Consider the following 24,135-nt stretch of genomic DNA (forward strand, 5'->3'; position numbering starts at 1 on the left):
AAATTTGCATCTATTTTAGCACTACATGCCCCAGCTAGACGTGTTTGGGTTAGAGCTTTGCTCGATTGAAAAGACAATTGTCTCTATATTTGCTATGCTGCTTGCACTTAAAATAGGGATGCGCATGATTACGTGAAATTACTGCAAAATAATGCAAAATTTCACATAATTACTCGAAATGCAAATCCATTACTCCGCGCTATATTTTTTGCTCAAAATGCATCCTCTTGTCTATTTTTGGCATAAGGCTGCATTCAAACAAGAGCACCTTGAACAATAGCCACTTGCTGTCTGTTGTCTCTGTTGCATTTTGTTACATTTTAAAGTGAATTTGCAGAACTTGCACCATTCGTGGTACATTTTTACTGCAAATGGCACATAATTATGCAAAGTGGCAAAATGGCATACTTTCGGGAATTTCAAGTAACAAGCATGAAATTACCGAAATTACACGAATTACACTGTCGTAATTTAAGTTTTGCCCAGGCCTAATTAAAAGTATGCTAGACTTTTGGCTTCCTGACATGTTGTGTTTTATTTTAACACACGCTAATAAATGTTCTGCTCCTATTCTATCCACCAATTTGGGATATCTATACAATGCTACAGGATCGCTATTTTAGAAGTTCTGCAACATCTTTAAATGTTGCCAACTTTAGGGTGAGTCAGAATCTCAATGCTATGTACCCAGATAAAAAGTCACACACTCAGGGGCATATCAGCAACAGAGGGCGATAAATATCGCAAAGTGCGCTTAGCGATTTTTTATTTATCGCCGGCTATCGCTGGAATTTATCACCCGGTTAGCGTGTTATTAACAACGCGTTTCTCCAGGGTGATAAAATTCCAGTGATAGCGGCGTTGTAAGAGGGGATATTGCCGGAAATCCATCGAAAAGTCCACAGGAATGGCGAAAACGTTGTTGGTGCACTCAGCCTGATGATCCACCTGCCTTTGGGTAATGCAGATAAAAGTCAGGTTTTCAGCAGATGTTAGTTTTCGTCGAAAACCGTGGTTAGCGCGTATTTTAAGATAGCTAACCATGTTGTGGGCCGCCTTGTAAATTTCGCGATGTGCACCTAGCAATAATTTACAAGGTATTCCGTGAGGGGTACGCCCAGTGACGCCCACTTTGCATCTCATTAGAGATGCAGAGCGAGGCGTCGGGAAAACGGCTGCTACCATGCGCTAATGCATGTTACACCGCCTTGTAAATAGGGCGAAAATATTATCTCCTCTTTTTTGGCTTCTAAGGACACAAAAGCGGAGATAAGGCCCTTGATAATATGCCCCTCAGTCTTGTTTATAGAATTTTGGAGGTAGCTGTCTCTTCACCTAACCCCTATATAAACCCCCAATCCAAACTATACATTGGACAGTAATTCCATGCCATGGCTGCAACATGCCACCTGGGATACGTGTACTGTGTACAACTGCATTATTGAGTGCAACAGATGGTGAACCTCACATTTTCAGAGGCTTATGAAGGGTATTTGAGGATGAGAGCCAATGTCCTCACCTTCCGCAATATAGTAGTCATTGCGTGCAAGACCACAAAGTACTTTCATGACACTATGCCGCAGTCCAGAATTTAGCCCACTGCCTGGGACCTGCATTATGAATGACATCTTAATTCTGAAGAGCTGGCCTGGTAACAGAAGTTCCTGACCCCTTCAGAATTAAGAGAGCTGTGGAAACCTTGCAGATCTTTCAACTTTCATCTTGTTATTTCGGGTGCTAAAAGTAGCCAAACTCTCCAGGTGAAATTCTGGCTCAAAGGAATTTTGGGCGGGAGTCATGCCACGAATTACCTATTCCCCAAATAATTCCTAATTTCTTACTGGATCCTTTGAGTCCAACTGGTAAAGAGCCGATTTTCCTCACCCCCGGAGATATCTGTATCCCCGGTATCAGTAATTCCTGGGGGTGGTAAAAATCGGAGAAATTTACTGAGCCACTCATAGGGAGGTCCTTGCAGTGTTATGCAGCAGGGGCTTTTGTCCCCAAACACTATCTAAGGTTTCAGAAATACGAGCCCAATGGACTCACATCCCATTCCCCACAATCCTGATGTGAGGAAATCAATGTAACTGTTTGTGTTTCTCTGAAATATTTAGTAGCAGCAGTAGCAATAAAATCAGTTCGTAAAGTAGAGAATTCAGAGTTACTTACTGGGCATCCTGATGAGATCTGTTGATGGGTTGTAATGCGGTCTCTGTCACAATCGATTTCAGATTGATTTAATTGCTTCTGCACCCTGAGAAAGCCCCCAACAAGATTGCCCATGTAGAACGAAATACCTGTGGGCAATATTAATTTAACCTAATCTATTATTGATGCAAACTACCATATCATGCTAGTGGTATTTCCAGTAAAAATATTTATTTTCATATAACCTGCAAGTGAACTATAAATCTTTAAATGTAGGTGAATAACTAAGTATTGTAAGTTCATGTGGTACCAGAGTTTAGATCCTATCCATTTGTGACTGAAAGGATATGTGATCCGTTCAGTACTGGGGTTCTGGCTAAGACTCTTTCAGCAGTTCCCTGGAAATGCAATTCCTTTGAAATGGGCTGGAATGAACTGGTTGGTACCGAGTGGAGTTGAAAAAGAGGGAAAAGTAACCTAGGAGTAATAGAAATATACCAAGGTAACTTCGATTTTAACTCACAAAGGACTGCGTAAGAAAGTAGTACCAAGCAAACTATATCACAGTGAAGTAAATATGTACTAGAATCCATCAGAATATTTTAGGGCTTGGCTTGCGACACTTAGAAATGATATGCCCTGTTTAAAAACCCAAGCCTTGATCTAGAAAAAGAGAATGACCCCTTAGCAACTGTAAGAGTACTTTGTTCCTCATTGACAGAGGACACAGGGAGAACTTGTTCCTCTCTCTGGCTTGAATATCAGCTGTGAGGTCCTGTTTTTGCAGAGATAGTTTCCTTTCCTTATCCACAAGGATATTGGGACTTTCATCTATTGAGAGGATAACCACCATGTAGTGTCTGCTTTTGGCAAACTGGGGGGTATATTTACCAGGAAATGGCGTAGAGTGGTGCTGCATGCAATTTTGCAGCGTCGCGCTGTGTCATTAAAAAAATACAGAGATGTGCCATATTTACAAGACTGAGGCTTCCCTGTGTTTGCCCTTGTGCTTAAAAAAGCAGCCTAGTTCCAACATAGACACCCTTGCGTCATAGTGCAAGGGTGCCTGCTTTGCAGGCATGATTGTTCTTGTGAAGAAAGGGACACCTTCCTGCACATAAACAATCATTAATGACGATTTGCTCATCCTATGTGTACTACAGAATACAGCACACATAGAAAGAGCAAAAACAAGAAGAAATAAAAGTATCTCTCTTCATTGCGTCAATCTAACCCCTGCTGTTCAGTGGTGTTAGTTTTTGGCGCTGCCTTAGATTGGCAGATCCTTGTAAATCTGGGACAGCATCAAAAAGCAATGGGTAGTGCAGTGTAACACAAACAGCAACACCCATTACATGCCCCTTTTATGGATAAAGCTGCGTGAAAGGGTACCGTATTTGCAAAGCGGCGTTAAGCAAAGGATAGTGGCTTAAGGCTGCTTTGTAAATATGGAGCAATGCAGTGTGTACCACCAGAAAGCTGGAAAATGTGATGTTCCGGTGGTGCAATCTCATTGTAAATATGCCCCTGGTTCTGAGAAAATGAAAACATTCCTGGACTGTAACTTGTTGCAGACTAAAGAAACCTTGAAAAAAGAAGACTGTGGTAGAAAGAGGATTGGGTAGAACTAGTCTTGAAGAAAACTACACAAAGGCTTTCATTAGGTAAAATTATCTTTAAATATTAAAAATCTGCAGTTCAGGTCATGTTGAGGTGAAGACCAATTGAGAACACTTGCTGTTGAACAAGCTTTGACCCCTGGCCTTCTGAAGGCTTGCTTACTTATGCAGAAATGTTCCACCATCACTGTGCCAGATGAGTCAATAATTTTAAGCTGCACAATCAACAGCTACAAGACAGATCTCCAGTATGTGTGTTTGGCTTGACTTGCTCTCAGCTTATATATCACTTTTACGGACATCCCATCATGTGTCAAACCCAAGGCTCACAGCTGCTTCGATGCTTCCGGTTGGACACTTCACCTTCTTTGAGCCGCAGGGTTGACATACTTGAGCTAGAGCTTCAGCTGCCCCAAGCTCTGACCGTACAAGGTTTGTGAGGCCAGCACCTGCATTTTTCTACTGCTTGACCTTCAGTATTTTGATTTGAACCAAAAAACACTGTAAGTCTGAAGGTATAACCATCATTTAGCTGTTAATGACTAACCCCAGGGACTGCACTGCTTCTCGGAGATTTCTGACATGTTTCTCTGATAAACTTTGGATTCTGTTACCATATTTGGCTATGCCCGACGGCACTATTCAGGATTTTGTACTATCCCAGTTCACGGATCTCGCAGAGACACAAATCAAGGACATTACTGCCAACATGAATTCTGGATCGGCATTAGACCCTTGCCCCTTCAAGGTCATCCGCCCGGTGATGGACTGCTTGGCTCCTGAGATCACCTCAGTTTGTAATGCCATGTTCAGAACAGGGATCTATCCGGACTCACTGAAGAACACCCTGGTTAAGCCTCTTTTAAAGAAAGCCAATCTGGACAAGGAACAATTAAAAAACTACCGCCCCATAGCTAGCCTACCTTTCCTAGCCAAGGTAGCTGTGAGAGCTATGAATATACAACTTTCGGAGTTTTTAGAGAAGCACCAATCACTGGATAACACCCAATTCGGCTTTCGCAAGTACCATGGCACAGAGACCGCCTTAATAAAAGCTACCGAGGATATACGAATGATTCGTGACCAGGGAGGAACAGCGGTACTGGTACTCCTCGATTTATCCGCTGCATTCGACACGGTCGACCATAAGATTCTGGTGGACCGTGTCGCAAAGATGGGCATTCGCCACCTGGCACAAAACCTGCTCTCCTTTCTAGCAGGGAGAACACAGGTGGTCACACTGGGGCATTTTCAATCTGACTAGATGTCACTGCCGTGTGGGGTTCCTCAAGGTTCATCCCTAAGCCCGACACTATTTAATATCTATGTGTCGGACCTGGCATCTGTCATCAAAGCCCATGGGATGAGCCTTACCTCATACGCAGATGATACACAACTTGTGTTGGCCATTAATGGTGATGGAGAGAGAGTAGCAGGAAACTTCCAGGAGGGCTTGCGGGCAATTGGAGACTGGATGGCCTCCAACTGTTTAAAACTAAACTCCGAAAAAACGGAGGTGGTCATCTTTGGACATCTCTCACCTTGCTGGTCGACTACATGGTGGCCTCCCTCGTATGGGACCCCTCCGAAACCGGTCACCTAGGTCAGAAACCTGGGAGTGATTTTTGATGAGAACCTGAACTTTATGGCCCACGCAAACAAAACAGCAGCCTCTGCCCACTATAAATTAAGGCTGATTAAGAAAATGTTGCCGTTCTTACCAGCCGCAGCTGGAAAGACTCTGGTAAGTGCCCTGGTGTTGTCCTCCCTCGACTACTGTAATGGTCTGTTTGTTAATGTTCAGACCAGAGTGATCAATAAATTACAGACAATCCAGAATGCTGCAGCTCGTCTTCTGTCGGGTATCCCGAACTTCATGCCAATCTCAGAAACAATAAAAAATCTTCACTGGCTCAAGATCAATAACAGGATCAAATTTAAAACACTCTGTATCACATACAAAGCACTGCATAACCAGGGTCCGTATTTCTTGAAGGCCCATCTCCGGCCTCACTCATCCATTAGATCTCTCCGATCTAATAACCTTAATCTTCTGCAGGTACCAGGAACTAAAACAGTCACGTGGGGCGACAGGCGCTTCCTGGTGGCTGCTCCCAGACTTTGGAACTCTCTACCAGCTGCCATCAGAGAAAGCTCGTCCTTGATGCAATTTCGCAGAAAATTGAAGACCTGGCTCTTTGGTCAATAACAGCTGCCAATTAGCCTCTGCGGGTACTTCGCGCCTTGTTTTTCAGCGCCGAGACGCCTACGGGCATTTGTTCGCGCTTTATAAATTTCAAAAATAAATAAATAAATAAATGTGTATTTGTTTCCATTGTAACCTTTCAACTAATATTTGAGCTAAAGTGTCCCTTGCCCCATATTTGTGCCTATTTCCGGTGTTGTATGTTTTATTTAAACGTATAAATGTATTACAGACCTTTAAAGTCTTTTTTATTTTTAAGTATATTGTTGTTTGCTTAAATATCCTCATACATCGTCTCTGAGTACTGCTCCATAGATTTATTCTAGCTACCAAAATGAAACTAAGAACCCCTTAGTGAGACTCTTCATGCCCTGCAAAGGACTACTCAGCATTCACTGGTAGGCCAGTTTCTCCTACTTACTCTTTACCAGTAGTACAGACCTGTTTTTGACCAGAGCTTAATATATCGCTACCTTTCCACAATTTTGGGTTCCTTGGCCGAGCAGCGTTTTCCATATAGGTAGCTCTTAGACCTGGCATCCGTTGCGTGGTTTTCCCCTGTATTTTTGCTCCTGCCTCCTGTGAGTTTTTGCTGTGTGCTGGATTTCGTTTTTGCTGGTCAAGACGCTTAGGGCACTTTGCCACTGCGGTTCAGTGCCAAAGTACAAGTGCTCCCTCTGTAAATTGTAATTATGTATTGGTGTTTCCATGATTGGCTTATTTGACTTATTACTAAGTCCCTAGTACAGTGCACTGTGTGGGCCCAGGGCCTGTAAGTCAAATGCTGCTAGTGGGCCTGCAGCACTGATTGTTCCACTCAAACAAGCAGCTGTTCAAAAGGGTCTCAGACCTGCCACTGGGTCTGCAGTGTCTGTGCGCAGTCTAGTACTGTCATGTCCTCCTGGCAAGTGCACCCACTTGCCAGGCCCTAACCCTCCCTTTTCTTACATGTGAGCCACCCCTAAGGTAGGCCCAAAGTACCCCAGTGAGCAGGGTGCGGTGTATGTAAAGGTAGGACATGTCCTGATGTGTGTTACATGTCCTGATAGTTAACTACAGAGTATTTTGTTTTTCACTATTGAAAGGCTATATGTTCTATATGATAGAATGGGAGTTTATTTATAACATCTTATAGGTATAACCTCCCAATGGCCTGGACTATAATGTATATGAATATAAAGATGCATTGTTCTGTGTTTGCAAATACCAATTTTAGAAAGCGGGTATTTTCTTTCTTATCCATCCCGTGTGCCTTTTCTGGTTTGTGGATTGACTGCCTGGCTTTGGAGTGACAGGGGCTGGGAATCTGCATTCACTGTAGACAGCCACTGGGGTGGGGGAGGGGAGGTTGAGGTGTGTCCTGCCTTTCCTGGATGAGTCAGGGCTGGGCAGAATACACCTGGGATGCATTTAGAGTAGGGGTAGGAGATATCCTTTTACCTGAATGGGCCTGGTCTGCCTTACACAATGCTGTCTTCACTTCATGCCAGGAAGCTGGACCGGAGAGAACAGCACTGGTTTTGACTGAGCACAAGGACTCTGTCCCACAAGAGAACAAAGCAAAATGCTGTATAAATATTGGGGCCCAGGCCCCACAACTTTAGATTACGTCTGGACACAAGAGGACCCTCTGCCAAGAAGAAAAGCTGGGAAAGCTGAAGGAGAAGTACTGCCCCTTTGCTGTGTGCTGTCTGTGGTTGGCCTGCAGCAGCTGTTTCGTCCAAGGAGAGTGTGTGTATCCTGATTGAAGAGTGTCTCCAAGTGCTTTAAGTAGAGCTTGCCCCCTCTTCAAGAAGTCTCAGGAACAGCAAAGACTTCACCATCCCTCTGGGCACTGCCTCTAGAACCATGGGTTTCAGTTGCCGCAGAAGAGAAGAGGAGTCAACTCCGTCACCAATTCTGTCGCTGGCTCTGTGTCCTGCAGCCACCGCTGCACTTCCCACCGCAACCCTGGTCTCACCTATGCTGTTGGAGGACCTTCTCCGAGCCGCTGCTTGCACCGCGTCCTGTGGGCATGGCAATCCACACTGCCTCGCTTCACTCTGACGCCTGGACCTCACTGACACCGTCGCTGCCTGCCTAAACATCGACCGGTTCCGTCACCTGCACTGTGACCTGCCAGCACCGCCTCACTTTGCATTACAGCCCTGGTCTCACCAACGCTGTTAGAAGACCTATACAGAGCCGCTGCCTGCACCACACCTTTAGGGCACCACACGCCGCACTGTTTCACTTCACAATGCAACCTCAATGGTTGCCCCGACTGACTTGGACCAACGTTATTGGAGTTAATGAAAAGGTACTATTTACGAGTCTGCCGACACCTCGACCACCGCAGTTGGATGGAACTGTTGGATTCTGTTGTTTTCAGCACTACTGTAGCACCGGGCAGAGCTACCGACTTCAAGAAACTGTATTTTTGAGATATTTCTGCAATTTTAAGGCTATCTTACAAAGTGCATTTGTTTTTAGTACTGTATGTTGGATTTATGTCATTTTTGGTCTTGTTTGGCTTAGATAAAATTTTACTATATTTCTAAATTGGTGTGGTGTCCATTTGTAGTGTTTTCACTGTGTTACTGTATGCATTCACAAATGCTTTCCACACTGCCTCTGAGATAACTCTGCCTGCTCGTGACAAGCTACCAAGGGGGTGAGCAGGGGTTGTCTAAGGGCGTAGCTCCCTTTTCCTGACTGGAAGCTAGGGTCTCTACTTGGACAAAGGTGCAAACCATTGCTAACTAGAGACCCCCAATTCTAACAGTAGCCATGATCAATTCTTCAAATCATTCAACCTTCTTGTCTTCATCTACAAGCATTCCAAGCCTTGTAACACTTGCACACCTAGACCAAAGGCTTTATTCTGATTTCGGTGGTGTAGCTGCGGAGTGCTAGGCCAGCGCCCCGCTGCCACACCGCCAAAGCCATAATGCGACCACTTACCGGATTCCAACTGGAATCCAGGTCGGGTGGTCCTGTGGCAGCTGGCCCTTCGTAGTGCAGTGCTAATGCTCACACGGGAGCCCTAGCAAAGCACCACAATGGGAACACCATTGTACTTGCCTGCAGGGCATGTCCTGTCAAGACCAAACCCTGAATGGACTGGGGTGGCATTCAGACAGGGGGCATGCCATGTGCCCCACTGCGTGCATCCCCTGGCACAGAGGCACCAGAGGGCCCTGTAGGGCCCCCTTTGTTTTCCCACCACCTCACTTTTCATGGCGGGCTCACCGCCATGAACACTGTGGTGATGAGGAAACTCCTAATATTCTTGGTGGTGCTGTAGCGGCACTGCCAGCATATTAGGGGCCTCAGACCGCTGCAAGACCGCCAGATATCGTGGATCCCTGGCAGCAGCAGCGGTTCCATGATGGTCCAACCGCCCAACTTGATATAGGGTGGTTGGACCAAAAATAGAGCCCTAAGCAAATTGTTCATTGCTTGGCCTTCCATTATACCAACTTTACAGACTGTGGTGCATCCAACATACAAAAGACTGTAACTCTAATTTTTTAGGACCAAGGGATCATATCAACCCACCAATTCATAAACTCAATTGGATACCAGTTACATGACACATGTCTTTCTTGATCGCTCGTAGAGCAGTACATATCGTTGCACCTCAATTCAACAAAACCAGTCTGGTCAGATATTAACATAACCATTTTATGCAGTTAGCCAACATATACTTTCTTTCTTTTAATCATCATTGGAAAAAATACACATGAGGATCTCTGTATAAACCTCCAAGTAGTTTTTACTTTTTAAAAGAAAAAGTGCCAAAGTTTTGCTCAGATGACTGCAGACAATGCTTTTGAACGTCAGAGGTATATAATAGCAAGGCTGTGCAGCATGCATCTTTCAACCACAACTAGACACTCTCTGGCTCTTTCTTTCTCTTTCAAGATATTTTTCATCCCTGCTTTCACTCAATAATACCAGTTTTCCCATCTTTCTCCTCCTCCTTCTGCCCCACTTTTGTGTTTTTCTCTTGCTTGCCCCCGGTCAAAGTTCCAGATAAAATCAGTTCCAATGGGGCTCACCTGCACCTACCAGCTAAACTTACACCAAAGCCCTAAAAAATGGCTCTTTCGCATGGCAGTATCCTAACCCCTTATGACCAATAGATTTATAGTAACTTGACATATTGTCGCAACCATTAACCAACTCGCAGAAGACATGTAGATACAGCAGCACCTAAAGCAACACCTGTTGCTAGGCAATTCATTAATCAAAGTTCCCATCATGCCTAATTGTTGCCTCACATATTCTCACCTTAGCATTGGTGTGAAAAGCTTCTTCTAGCAACAATGCATGTGCCAAACTCATCCTCAGGAAGTACATTCATACCCCATGTTATATACAGCATCACAAGCCAGTAAATCATGTATCTCCTCTGCTTTTAGAAATAGAGCTACTCTCTCAGACTCTAAGGCCGCTCAGGCAGTAACTGGGAGGCTGGGCATGTTCTCCACTGGGCTGTGTAACACAGCCCAGTGGAGAACATGCCAAGTGCGCATGACTGTTTGGATGGCCCAGAGGGCTGACCAAGCCATCATGCACACCTAGGGAGGGGGTTAAACCACTCCTGCTCCCTCTGACATGGGAGAGCCCAGCCCCGCCCCGCTCGACCTGGCTGGAGTCATAGTGCTGCAAAGAAAAATAAAATGATAACAACTTCTTGTTATTATCATTTTCTTTTTCTTTTGCACTGCTCAATGAGCAGTGAGGCGCGGCTTCTCCACCTGAGTGGAGGAGCCGACACTGCTCACAGTATCCTCTTCACTGCCCTCAGACTTAGATGTCCTCTTCCCTATCACATATCCACATCACCAAAACCAGTGGTGCATGCAATCCTCCTCGCAGAGGCCAAAGCTCACCATTTGGCAACTCAAAATAGGGCTTATGAACCTCACCACCTTTAGCGTAGTCTGTCTTAGACCTCTATCCACATGCGTGAAAGCAGTTTCTGCATATGTCCAGGCTAAGCCTTTATCCTAACTCACACAGAGTGCTAACTGAAGATTGCCTAAAACAGTGCTGGCTTTGCACAGAGATAGATCATGCAGGCTGTAACTACGCAACTGTGGTGAATGCGTACTAAACAGGGAGCAGTAACACATAAGCACATCTAAAGTATAGATTTGGGGTCTCCACCCTTCTCTGTAGCGAGAGCTTCTTCTGATCAGTGAAAATTATCATGAACTAGTGAAGGCTAAGCAACTTGTGCATTGTTACCAGACACCCCCTGCTTCATTTACTTTAAGCCTAAAGTCCATAGAGCCAGATACTGTGGTTTGAATAAAATACTTTGATTAGGGCCACTATGACAGGGCTACCATGTGTGCCAGTGAGATTTTGGCTATTGGGGAGTATAAACTTGTGGGTGTATGAATGGAATTTATGTGTATAGGTGACTAAGAGCCAAATGTGGCACCATTACAATTATAACAGAAACATGCAACCAATGTTTTTTAAAGGGGGAAATTTAAAGTGCAGAAAATTGTTTTGCAAAACTGTTCATAATATGGAACGTTTTTCTGTACTTTAAATTTCTCCAACTAAAATAATGGCTGTCTATTAAGTTATAAATATGGTGCCATGTCTACCAGTCACTGTGAGCAAAATGCTTGCTGTAAATATAGGTGACACTTTGAAATAGGAGAAAATTAAACTGAAGAACGTTATCTTTATGCTTATATGGATTCCATAAAAAGAATCATTTACATTTTCTCCCATTTCCAAGTGTCATATTTACAAACAGCAAGCCTCTTGCTCCCATGGTTTGTAGAAATGGTGCCATATTTATAACATATAAATACTGCAAATTGTTTAAATCTGAGGAATTTAAAGTGAAAAACTTGCTTCATAAAACTTTACGACATAATTGGCTAAATTGAAAGTAGAGAAAAACATTAAGACCTAATGTTCCATTGAAATATTTTTCTTCACTTTATATTTCTCCATTTAAAAAAAGAAATTATTTTATTTTTCAGTTAAAATATGGAACAGTGTCTACTGGCCACTAGGAGCAAGAGGCCTGCTGTTTGTAAATTTGACACTTTGAAATCGGAGAAAATTAAAATAAGGAGTAAATTTAATAATTTAGGAAACTTTTCATTTCAACTCCCCCCCATTTAAAATCATCCAGAAACATAATTCTGTTCTCACACTCCAGTATTGAGTTAGCAAGGACTTTTATTTAAAAGTTAATACCTCAGTGGTCTGTACCAAGCCTTGGTCCTAAATCTGACTGAGCACTGCTCATTATCAGGCCCTGCTACCTGCAGCCTGATAATGATAATGTAAAATAAGCAAGCCTTTCCTTAACTTTAAAAAGAAAATGTGACCCTGTGTTTATTTAAAAAAACAAATCAAGGCTGTGAGCTACTGTGAAGGTGTCTAGGAGCAACTGGTAGCTCGGTACTAACTGTTTGGAGACTCCTGGTATAGAACCTTCTTGTACGTACGCACAAGAGTTTCTCAATTACTCTTACTTTATATTTTAAAAGTTTGATCTGCCAGGATGTAGCTTGTACATGGGATTAGAATATACTCCAAAAAGCATTCATGTCCTCCCCCGTTATATAAATCAAACCTCTGCAGATATGAAAAGACTATGGTCTAGCCTCACAATTTAACAACAACTTCAAAGCAGTGTAATGCAAATTAAAACAGCATGCCCTGGGCTTACGCAACCCACAGATCCGTATATCAAAGCAGCTTATCCGTGTCCCATACGTAAGCAAATATATATGACATGTCATTAGCATGAGTCATATTGGTTCTCTTGTTGTTGCTGCCGGCTTTATTTTCATCAACTTGCAACAACCAAGTCTATGAAATATATAAAAATATACTATATCATGCAGTCTTGGCTATTGCTGTATGATTTATTTGATTTTTTTAAATTTTATTTAGTTTATGGTCTCCATGCAGAGAAACATCTCAAAAAAACATGAAATCAAAGGGAAGATAGAGAAAAGAGGAAGTGAAAAGAGGGACGCTCAACATATTGGCTGTGAGTTTTGTGGCTGTACAGCATGGTACACATCGCATCAAGTGTAGTATAGCTGGTCTATAGACACAGATATGGACAATTAAATCATGCCATGAGGTGAAGGTAGGCATGTGTCCGTAAAGGTCAGGAGAGGTCGTGTGCAAGCGTTAGAATTCTATGTTTTAGAGATATATGGCAGAAGGCCCAGGTACACCCCCACATTGGTGGGAGATTCATTGCACGCTCAGTGGGTCGGGCATCCTAGAAAAGGACAGCCTCCGGAAGTAAGGAATGGTAAATGTTGAAGAGGTACCAGATGTTCAGAGGGTGTGTTAGACCTGGCTTGTCCAGCGGGTTTATCCTTAGACTTTTTGCTTTTTGCCCTTCAGTATCTTACCTGTTTTTGTTGGTTGCATGACTCTGGACACTTTACCACTGCTTATCAGTGCTAAAGTGCATATGATCTCCCTGAAGTTATTGTAATGGATCAGTGTTTCCATAATTGGCTTATTTGATTTAGTACTAAGACCCTAGTCTAGCACAGTACACTGTGTGTGAACAGGGCATATAAATAAAATGCTGATAGTGGGCTTGCAGCACTGATTGTGCCACCCACACAAGCAGCCTTGCAAATGGTTCTCAGATCTGCCATTGCAGTGCCTGTTTGCAGTTCAGTACTGCCATGTCGTCCTGGCAAGTGCACCCACTTGCCAGGCCCTAACGTTTCCTTTTCTTATATGTGAGTCACCCCTAACGTAGGCCCAAGGTACCCCTGTTGGCAGGGTGCAGTGTATGTGAAAGTTACGGCATGCCCTGATGTGTGTGCTATGTCCTGATAGTGAAATACTGCCAATTGCAGTTTTCACTATTGAAAGGCAATCAGTCCCATAGGATAGAATGGGGAGTTTACTTATAACATCTTATAGGTATAACTGCCCATGGGAACAAGAAAGGAAAATAGAGTTAGGTATGCCTAAACTCAGACTGTAAAGATGCATCTTACATTCAGGGTTTGAAAATACCATTTTTAGAAAGTAGGTATTTTCTTGCTTAGCCATCCAGTGTGCCTCTGATAGGTTTGTGTATTGGCTGTCTGGCTTTGGAGTGGCAGGGGATGGGGATGTACATTCTGTTCAGACAGTCTCTTGTTGGGGTGAGGTGTGTCCTGCATTTCCAGCATGAGTCAGGGCTGGCTGAATAGACCTGGGCTGCATTCAGAGAAGGGGAAGGAGATTTCTTTCACACCTGAATGGTCCTGTTCTGTCTTGGATAATGCTGTCTCCACCTCCTGTCGGAAAGTAGCACCAGAGAGGACAGCACTGGTTTTGGCCAAGCACAGAGCCTCTCTGCCACCAGTGAACAAAGAGAAATGGACTATAAATGTTGGGGCACAGACCCCTGAGATTTAGACTACATCTGGATTAATGAGGAACCTATGCCAAGGAGAAGAGCTGGTAAAAGCTGAAATATATCACTGCCCCTTTGCTGTGTGCTGTCTGGGTTTGGTTTGCAGTAGCTATTTTCTGCCAAGGACAGGAACCGTGTGTGTATCCTGCTTGTGAAAGTATCCCCAAGGGCTTAAGGTAGAGCTTGTCTCCTATTCAAGAGGTCTCAGGAACCACAAAGACCTCACCATCCTTCTGGGCAACGTCTCTGGAATGGCTGGTTTCAGCTGTCGCAGGAGAAAAGGGCAGCCAACTCTGTCACCTAGTCCGTTGCAGGTTCCGTGTCCTGAAGGTCCCACAGAAGGCACTGCCGCACTTCACACCGCATCCTTGTTCTCACCAACGCCGTCTGGACAATCGTCCCGAGCCATTGCTTGCACCGTGTCCTGTGGGCACCGCACCTCCTTGTTTCACCCTGCCTGGATGTCACCGACACCGTCGCTGAATGACCCGCACATCAACCGGCTCCATGGACTGCACCGCAACCTGCCAGCACTGCATCGAGCACCACCTCACCCCACACCATACGCCTTGGCCTCACCAATGCCACCTGGACAACCGTCACCGAGTCGCTGCCTGTACCGCGTCGGGAGGGCACTGCACCCTGCACCGCTTCTATCTTGCAATGCAACCATGACGGTTGCCCCGACTCGCACCAACGTGTCGGCCATAATGAGAAAGGTACTATTTACGAGTCTGTCAACGCTTTAGCTGACCCGTACCGACACGGTCGGCAGGATTTGTTAGATTCTGACATTTTCGGCATCGCGGTAGCCCCTTCCCAAGCTACTAACTCAGAAGAGCTGTGTTTTGTGCATATTTCTACAATTGTATTGTTTTCTTGTAACACTGCATATTTTTCAGAACTTTATTGTGTATTTTCGTTGTTTTTGGTCTTGTGTGGTTTAGATAAAGATTTGCTTATTTTTGGTGTGGTGTTCATTTGTAGTGTTTTCACTGTGTTACTCTATGCATGCACAAATGCTTTACACACTGCCTCTGAAATAAGCCTGTCTGTTCGTGCCAAGTTACCAAGGGGGTGAGCAGGGGTTATTTTAGAAGTGTATCCCACTTACCCTGACTGGGAAGAAGGGTCCCTACTTGGACAAAGGTGCAAACCATTGCCAACTAGAGACCCCCATTTTTAACAGGGTGATAGCCTGGAGACATCAATTTACCTAATGTATCGAGCTGCTCCTGGCAGTAGGTCACATCACACAGCCAGTTTTGTAGTCAAGGGGCAAGGCGATGGTGCTAGTGGACCACAATCCATAACCCAGGAGGGCTAGCAGAGGGGACCTCTGGCAATTAATGTTAGTGATCATAGCAATATTATCAAAGATGCTAGCCCAGAATTGAGCCACAGCTGGGCAGTCCCACGCTGTGTGTAGGAATGAAGCATTGTCTGCCATGCATCTGCATCGTTGTGCATCTTCCGAGAGTCACTTGCGATTCATCTGGGTGGGTGTATGCTACATTCTATGGAGGAATTTGATGTCCAATAGGCGGAGCATATAGTTCGGTGATAGTGCTCTGGTCAGAGGGCAGCAGTAAGACCATTGTTTAATTGTTAGAGGGGGTCGGGATCTGTCTCCCAATTTACCTAAGCGCCAGGAGTGCATACGGGTGACTTCTCTAACATGGTGGAGTAGAGACGAGTTATTTGTTTAAGAGGTGACGGGTTGGTTATTAGTATGTCTACTGTAGAGAGCATGGGGGGAGCCTTTGGAAGGTTTTGTGTAGGGATGAAAGGGCTGCACAGAATCTGTAATATGTGAAAACATCAAGTGGGGTGGGCTGTGAAATCATGAGTACATGGTGTGCTCAAAGGAACTGCCCCGCCAAGTAGAGGTTGTGCTGTGTCTGAATTTGTAAGTGAGTTAACTGGTGAAGTGCACTTACATCCATCGCTGCATGGAGCATGGGATGTAGGCCAGATGTATATTTGGTGAGTACAGACATTTGATGCAGGCCCGGAGGCACGCTCTGTCCCAAGCCCTCGTTGTGCAGGCAACAGTATAATTTGCAGTGCGGGGCCAGCAGAGAGGCAGGTACAACATGGCATCTGAGGTCAGGAGGCTGCGCTGTCAGATTAGATGGCTAAATGTGGCTGGAATGGGGTTGGATATATCCAAAAGTGCACAAATTGCGATTGAGCACAGTAGTAATACAGGCCAATATCTGGGGCACAGAGACTACCTTGTTCAGAAGGTTGGGTCAATGTTTCCCATGGGACTCTCGGCAGGCTGCCAGCCCAGGCCTGTGCAATGAAGTTTGTACAAAGTCATCTAAAGAATTGCAGTGGGACCAGTATGGGACTGTTAATGAATAGATATATGAATTTGGGGGGAACTATCATCTTGGCATTGGCAGTTTGCCAGGGCCGGTTTTGGTTCCCAGTCCGGCCCTGCTCCCTGCCACTGAAGGCAGCAGTCGAGACCAAACTGGAATGCACTCTTATAGCTAGGATATAAATTTAGCATAGTTATCCCTCCAGATTTCATCTACTTCTCTGTTGATTCAGATGCCAAGATAGCAAACTGATTACTTTGCTCATTGTAGGGGATAGTCCGAAATAGATTTGTCAGTCATGGAAGTGAGCAGAAAGATCACAGATTTGGACCAATTTATGTGAATACCAGCACGATTGCCAGACCCAATGATTTCAAGGATCACAGGGGGGGAGTGTTTTTTTTGTTTTTTTTATTTATACATTTCTTTATTAGGTTTTCTCCAGCACAGCAGCTCACCTACAAAACAACAAGTATACAAGGGGAGTGTTGAGCTGTGGATCTCACAAATATAGAGAGACATCTTCTGCATAGGTTGAAACCAGCGCTTTTCTGGCTGGCTGTAAAAGCGAGCCCTCTATGTGAATGATGTTGCCGCAACTGGGTCGCCACTAGCTCCACTTTGATGTCAAACAGGAAGGGAGATAGCAGGTCATCATTGTCTGTTTCCCCTGGAGATGTGGATGCACCGTAACTTCACCATTAATGTTCACTCTGGATCTTGAGAGGGTATAGAAGAGTTGGATACAGCTAATGAAGTGGGGCTAAGACCAAGGTGCATCAGCAAGTGGAACAAATAGGGTCATTCAAAGGAGTCAAATGCCTTTGCGGCGAGAAGAAGAATTGCAGCCACGTTAAGGTGAATGGAAGGCATGAAAGTGAACATCGAGCATAGGTTATAGGAGGTGCTGCATCCAGGGATTAAAACCTGATTTATTGGAATGGACATTGTCTGGCAATAATGGCAGTAAGCGGGTTGTGATTCATTTGACAAGGATTTTGTTGTCCACATTAGTTATTGATAGCGGACAATAGAAGACAGAATTGTTTGACCGCTTCACGATTTCAAAATGGTAACGATTACCACTTTGTGCAAAGAGGGGTGTAGTCTGTCAATGTGACGTGCTTCCTCATATACAGCTAGTAGATGAAGTGCCAGGATCTGTGTGAAGGACCAGGATCTGTGTACATTCTTTGTAGAAAGACATGGTCAGGCCCTCCAGATCAAATGCTTTATCCCTGGGCATTCTATGAATAACCTGCAGAATATCCTCGGACGAGAAAGTTGAGATATTGCCGATGAGAGATCTCTAGCCAGAGGAGTTGAATGGAGTTAAAAAAAACTCATCCAGTCACACGAGATTGGGTGCTGTTGATGAGTTATAAGGGTCTACATAAAAGGTGGTCATTGTGTGTGTGATGTCTTCAAAAACAGGGTGTAAGGTCCATTGGTCATTGATCAATTCTGTAATATAATCGCTGGCCCAGGGTTTACAGAGCTCCCTAGCAAGAGTTTGGCCAGCTGTATCTCGCTCTCCATAGTGTCTAGCTACCTCCTCTTTGCCTAGATAGTGAGTCTCTCTAACCACAGCCTCGTCATATTCATTATTTTCTTCTGGATAGAAGCAAGGGTGTCACAGGAGGCAAAAAAAAAGGCCAAATCAAGAGTGCGAATATCTGCTTCAAACACCCTTGCCTGTTTGGATGTGCATGCACTGCAAATAAGGACTTTGAATACCTCCCATAGAGTGGAGGCTGAGTCATCAGACTGGGTGTTGAGGGAAAAGTACTCTGAGAAGATGGATTGGATTTCGTCACACAAACAGGGTCTCTAAGGGCCTTCAGGAGAACGCTCGGCCACAGGTAGAGGAGAAAATGAACTCCAGAAGGAACAGTCTGACCAGAAAGCCTTCTGGGTAGGTGTTCATTTGTGGTGTTCTAAGGGTCTGCATCTTTTGTTTTGATCCAGTAATAAATTCTAGACCAAGTGTTGCGTGCGGTGCCTACACAAGGGCCCTCCCTATTTTATGGATGTTTGTGTCTCCATATGTCTATGAGGTCATTGTCCCTCATGATGAGGTGCAGTTGAGCTGCAGCCCCAGCGTGTTGGCGTCTCGTGCCACTGGACCCATCTATACGGCGATCTAGAATAAGCTGAAGTCTAAGACCTAGAGTTCAGCACCAGACCCCACACCGCAGATCAGTTGCCATACTTCTTCAAAAAGGTCGCGGCTATCGACATTCGGTCCATATACTGAGGCCAGGGTGAGTGGGGGGCCCTGTAGGACACCACGTAATGTAAAGTATCTACTCTGCTTGTCACATTTTAGGCTTGTGTGACAGGAGACCTTCACAGATAAGGATAATTACTCTGTGGGCATTGTTAGAGTACACAACCTGTGGACATTCCAGGTCAGACACCTAAAGGTGATTGCCGATAAGTGGGATAAGATGTGTCTTGACAGTGGAGTTTAGGTGTTCCATGCTCTGTATATGGGAAGCATTGGTTGTGCTGTCAGACAAGGACATTTACGTGCCCTGTGGTAGGATAGCAAAGAGGGGGGGAAAAAAAACCCTCCCACATCAACATCTCCAGCCAGTTGAACAATCCATACTATGGCATGAAGGCTATGTTTAGATCTGTGAAAATCTTCTTAATATCCTGGTCAGAAGAATGCTGTCTCAGTTCGCCCTTCTGCAAAACGCCAGGTTCTGAGTCTGCAACACCAGCACTCCACTTGGCCGTGAAGGAGACCTTAGGTTGTCTGTTGATTTGCTTGCCCATTTTAGAGAGGAGGTCGTATGCGCAGCCAGCATGCAATGAAGCTATAGGGACAGACAAGCCATCCGCATGCAGAGCCCCAGACCTGGCCTCCCCCCAGATTCCCTTAGGGTGCACTTGGACACGAAATGGCCCAAGGCCCAGTGTGTCCTCCAGATCACCTGCAAGAATTTGCCCAGTCCTCCCTCCACGGATTGCAGGGCCGAGGGTCAGAGTTCTGCCATGTACTCAGCCTCACAGACAGGGTCGACTGGACGCTGATCCCATGGGGCGCACGGTTTGGCAGGTGCTGCTCAGGGAGCACCAGATCTCCCCAAGATCACCTGTCCCAGCAATGGCTGCGCAAGGGCACCTCAGCAAATGGCACGTCAGTCCTGGCCAGAGCCCGGCAATGAGCACAGGAAGCCCCCCAGCATCTTCAGGCGCCATCCTCAGCCCCCCCAGGCACACCCATTCTGTTTGGGTTCAGCCCACCAATACAACAGCTCAGAGAGTCGGGCCCTTCCTGCCAGCTGTGCAGCAAACCTCCCAGTGGAGAAGTACATACTGTTTAAGTGCAAGTCAATTTACTAAATTGTGATAGTTATTATGGGATCTGTCAGAGGTACAGCTCCTCTCAATACTGCTCTGCGACTACACTCAGATCTGCCTTCACAGTCTCATTCACATTCACTTACTTTATACGTTCTCTTTGGGTGGTAGATGATTCTCAGTTAAGACTGCCAACAACCTTGACCACTTTTCTTTTCCTTTACAGACGATCTCTGTCATCTCTCATTCAGAAAACAGTTATAGACTTGGCTTTTGTCAGATAATTGTTTCCTTCAGCGTCCAGTGCGGTGCTCCACTTGTCAGAGCAAGGATGAAACTTGAGTTAACAGAGTTATTTCAGATGCAAATCAAGTCATAAGACCTCATGGACTGGAAGTATCGGTTTCTGTGCCTGCACTTTCTGTCTAACATAGTCAATCTAAGCAGCAGCCTCTAGGATCTATATCTGATGGGATATAATGCTGTCTGAAATGTGGATTTGTATAACTTACATTGAATGAGCAATAACTCTATTGAATGAGCAGATACATCTCTAACTTAAAGAGTTGTAGTGCATGAGGTATACATGTACTGTTTTAGGCATATGACTGGGACTCGTATAGCATGAGTTATACATTGCTTTCTAAACCATCAGTCATTTAGATATGACCTTAGGGATGGTTGAGCTCTAAGTTCCTGATTCCAGTGGCAGTATTACCTCCATGGGATTTACCTCCCCGGGGCATTCTGATTTGCCCAGTGTCTCCACACATGATCATTCTTGGCCAGCGACATCTAGTCTGTTTTACCGGGTAGGGTTATGTAGCCAGTGAAATTGCTGAAAGGACATGGGCAGGGCCTACATGGAGGAGGACAGCCTGGGCCTGCCTAACACTTGAAGGGCCATAGTGGGGACCAGATAATGCTTACCCTGGTTTATACCTGCCATGACCTGCCCTGAACCTCTGGGCACTCTAATGGACCCCACTGGCTCAGAGGAGACAGAAAATGCGAGTGAATTTGTCCTTAGAATCAGAAAATAACACTGGAAAAGTACCTAGCATTCATAGATTCTAATTCTGTTTCTCATTCTGGAGACAAGTCTCATAATTGCTGAATTTTGGTGCAGGAAAACAGTCAAAAATTAGAGAGTCTGGCCACCTGGCATCCACACATCACAATCTAGCAAATTCATAATAAGGGCTAAATGTGCAGCATCTCTGCAGTTTCAAATCCTTCTGCTTGAGCATGTCAAGTCTGCACATTCAGTCTGACAAATGTAGTTCTGTCTTCTGAAGTCAGACCCTGCAAGAACAGTGCTAGCTTCCTGTCTGAAGCCTAACCTTGTATTGCTACGTCTAACGCAAAGAGATTTCTCTGATGTAGTAAAGCTTTAATGTGTATTATTTGTGTAATTTGATCAAAAGTGTTGCTTTTTACCCAAAAGTTCTATCCAGCTGGTGATCCTAATTCTCCCTTAAATGGTTTCAGATATTCTCCTCGTTTATGAAATGTACTAAAAGCTGAATTATTTACTACATTATTCTGAAATAAATGGAAATCAAGTGATTCCACTTTTTCTGATTTCTACTGTCACTCATTGCGACATACTTTAATGGCACCCGGTTAAAGGTGATGTGATATCACTTCCACTATCCCTGGAAATTTGGTGAATGGCTGTACACGATCAGGCCTCGACTAGCTAGAGCATAGGTTGTGGGTCTCCAAGTGCCCAGTGTTCTTCCCTACGCTATTGATGTTGCTGTGCTGGTCACAGACACATTATTTCTGAAAACAAGATTCTGAGGGATTGATTTATAACTTGGTGGGCTGCCTGCTGTCAGTCTGGGTGGTGGAGGCATTATCTCTTCCTCCCTGGCTGGACTACCACCTACCAGATTTAGAGATCTATGTAAGCCCGCCACAGATTTCTAGGCCACTGTGGCTCCTCTGAAGAGACTGAAATTCGGCTGAACGGCCAGCATGTTTCATGCAGCCAATCAGCAACATTTTTATCTTTCGAAAATAAACTCGCAAAGTGGGTGTTTGTTCCTGAACTGCAAAATACTAATGACCTGTCACCATGGACATTTTTTTCTGGTGGTCCTGAACAGAAAAAAATAATACATCACACCATCTGCCTTAAATAGTGCAGACGTCTGATGTATTTACTCTGACTGCCCGACTCTCATTGGTTGTTTGTGTAGGGTTTCCACCAGTAGAGCCAAATGGGGTGCCGCAGTCAGAAACATGACAGTCCACGCAATTAAAATAGAGCATAGTATGGGCGATTGTCAGTTTGGCAGACAGGGTGCTCCGCTGCAGAGGAGGTCCTAAAGTTTACATTTTACTAAAACAAATTGCCTACACCATTCGGAAACATAAAATGAGGATTTAAGCAAGAAAAATGGGTTCCAATGTGGAATATAAGTAGTTTGAGAAGCAAAGGCCAGCAGGAGGACATTATGACTTGTTTAAGAGTGTTAGAAACCAAGCTGCTTTGCGACATGCAGGATCTGACTTAGAGTTTGGCTGAAAGGTAATCCGTCACAAACGTGACGGATATCCCGTGCTCCTCATTACAAGTGCCATAGGATATAATGCTGGTGGAACAGAGGCGGTTCCGCTTAAAGGGCAGAGGAGCATCACCATACCTGCTGCGAGTGCAGCAGGTAAACGTAAATAAAATGGTCATTACCATTACCAATTTATTACAGCGTGAGCCGGCACCACATCATATAAATTATATGAATGCCCTAGCATGAGTGTCAGTGTGTGAGGGCTGGAGCAGGACTGATAACAGCAGCAGGCGGACGAGCAAAGCTGCCAGTGTGGAGTGCGCATGTCAGACTGTGCGACTGTCTTGCAACGGGCAGCACGACTTGCACACTTCGGTGTTAAACTGCCAGGGGATTGCAGGCACAGGAACCTAGCCTCCTAAGAAGTGCTGGGCTAGCCTGCTCAATCCAATCCTGGTGCTTCTTGTAGCAATGTGGAATCTGACTGTATGGTTGCCCCCTCTTTTTTCCTGGTGTTTTGCTGGTTTTCTACCAGCCTATCTGCTTTCTCCCTTAAATTGATTACAAGTACTTTAGGTACACTCCAGATTGGATTCTGGGGTACCCTTATACGTCCCTAGCATATGGTATACTATGTACCCAGGGCAAATGTACCCCAGAGGCCTACCAGGGGCTGCAGCATGTATTATGCCACCCCTGGGAAGCCATCCAAAATGACACCACAGGACTGCTACAGCAGCCTGTGTAAGGTGGTGCATGCACCCCTTACTGAGATATAGGTACACTATATCTCTCCATATCACTGCATCTATAAACCTATCAGTCACCCCTATAGCAGGCCTTACCCATCCTGAAGGCAGGGTGCTGGGTTTTATGTGAGAAGGTGCCCATGCATGAGCAGAGCCCCTATGCAGCCATCTGGACCTTTATTACGGGGTTGTTTGTGATGCAGCCAAACCATATACTCTTAAGTGCATTATAACCAAACGGTAAATGCTAACTTGTGGATGGCTGCACGGAAACATGTCGTGTTTGGTGTCAAACATCTTGGAATCATACCCCCACACCAGTAACTGGTGTGGGAGTATGATCCCACTCTTCTAGAGGGAGAGACATGACAGCACCGGTATACCCGGTACCAGCTAACAGAGCCCTGGCATTCCAAAATGGATGCTTCCAGCCACAGGCACGAGTCTGCCCTCCTGCTGCTGGACGAAACTCTGGCAGGGTAGGCCTGGACAATAGGTTTCCTCTCACAGGGAGGTGTCGCCACCTCCCAGACAGGCTTGAGTGTATTGGGGCTGGGTGGGTGCACTCCAGGAGTGCTTTGAAGTCTGCACTTGGGGCACATTTGGTGTCCCTGTGCATAGTCCAGCTCAAACCGGTTGCAGGGGCTACCAGCCCCTGCTCTGGCGCGAAACTGGACAGAGGAAATGGATGTAGCCACCCCTCTTTCCTGACCCTCCCATAGGTGGGTCCCTAGAGTTTGTCCCACCCCTTCCTTGGGTATAGGATAGGAACCCCTGGCAACAGGACTTTAGAGTACACCTGGATGAAACTCTGATACTGAATCCCGGAACTTCGATGATCT

The sequence above is a fragment of the Triturus cristatus genome, chromosome 7 (genome assembly GCF_964204655.1).
Source record: "Triturus cristatus chromosome 7, aTriCri1.1, whole genome shotgun sequence".
Lineage (NCBI taxonomy): Eukaryota > Metazoa > Chordata > Amphibia > Caudata > Salamandridae > Triturus > Triturus cristatus.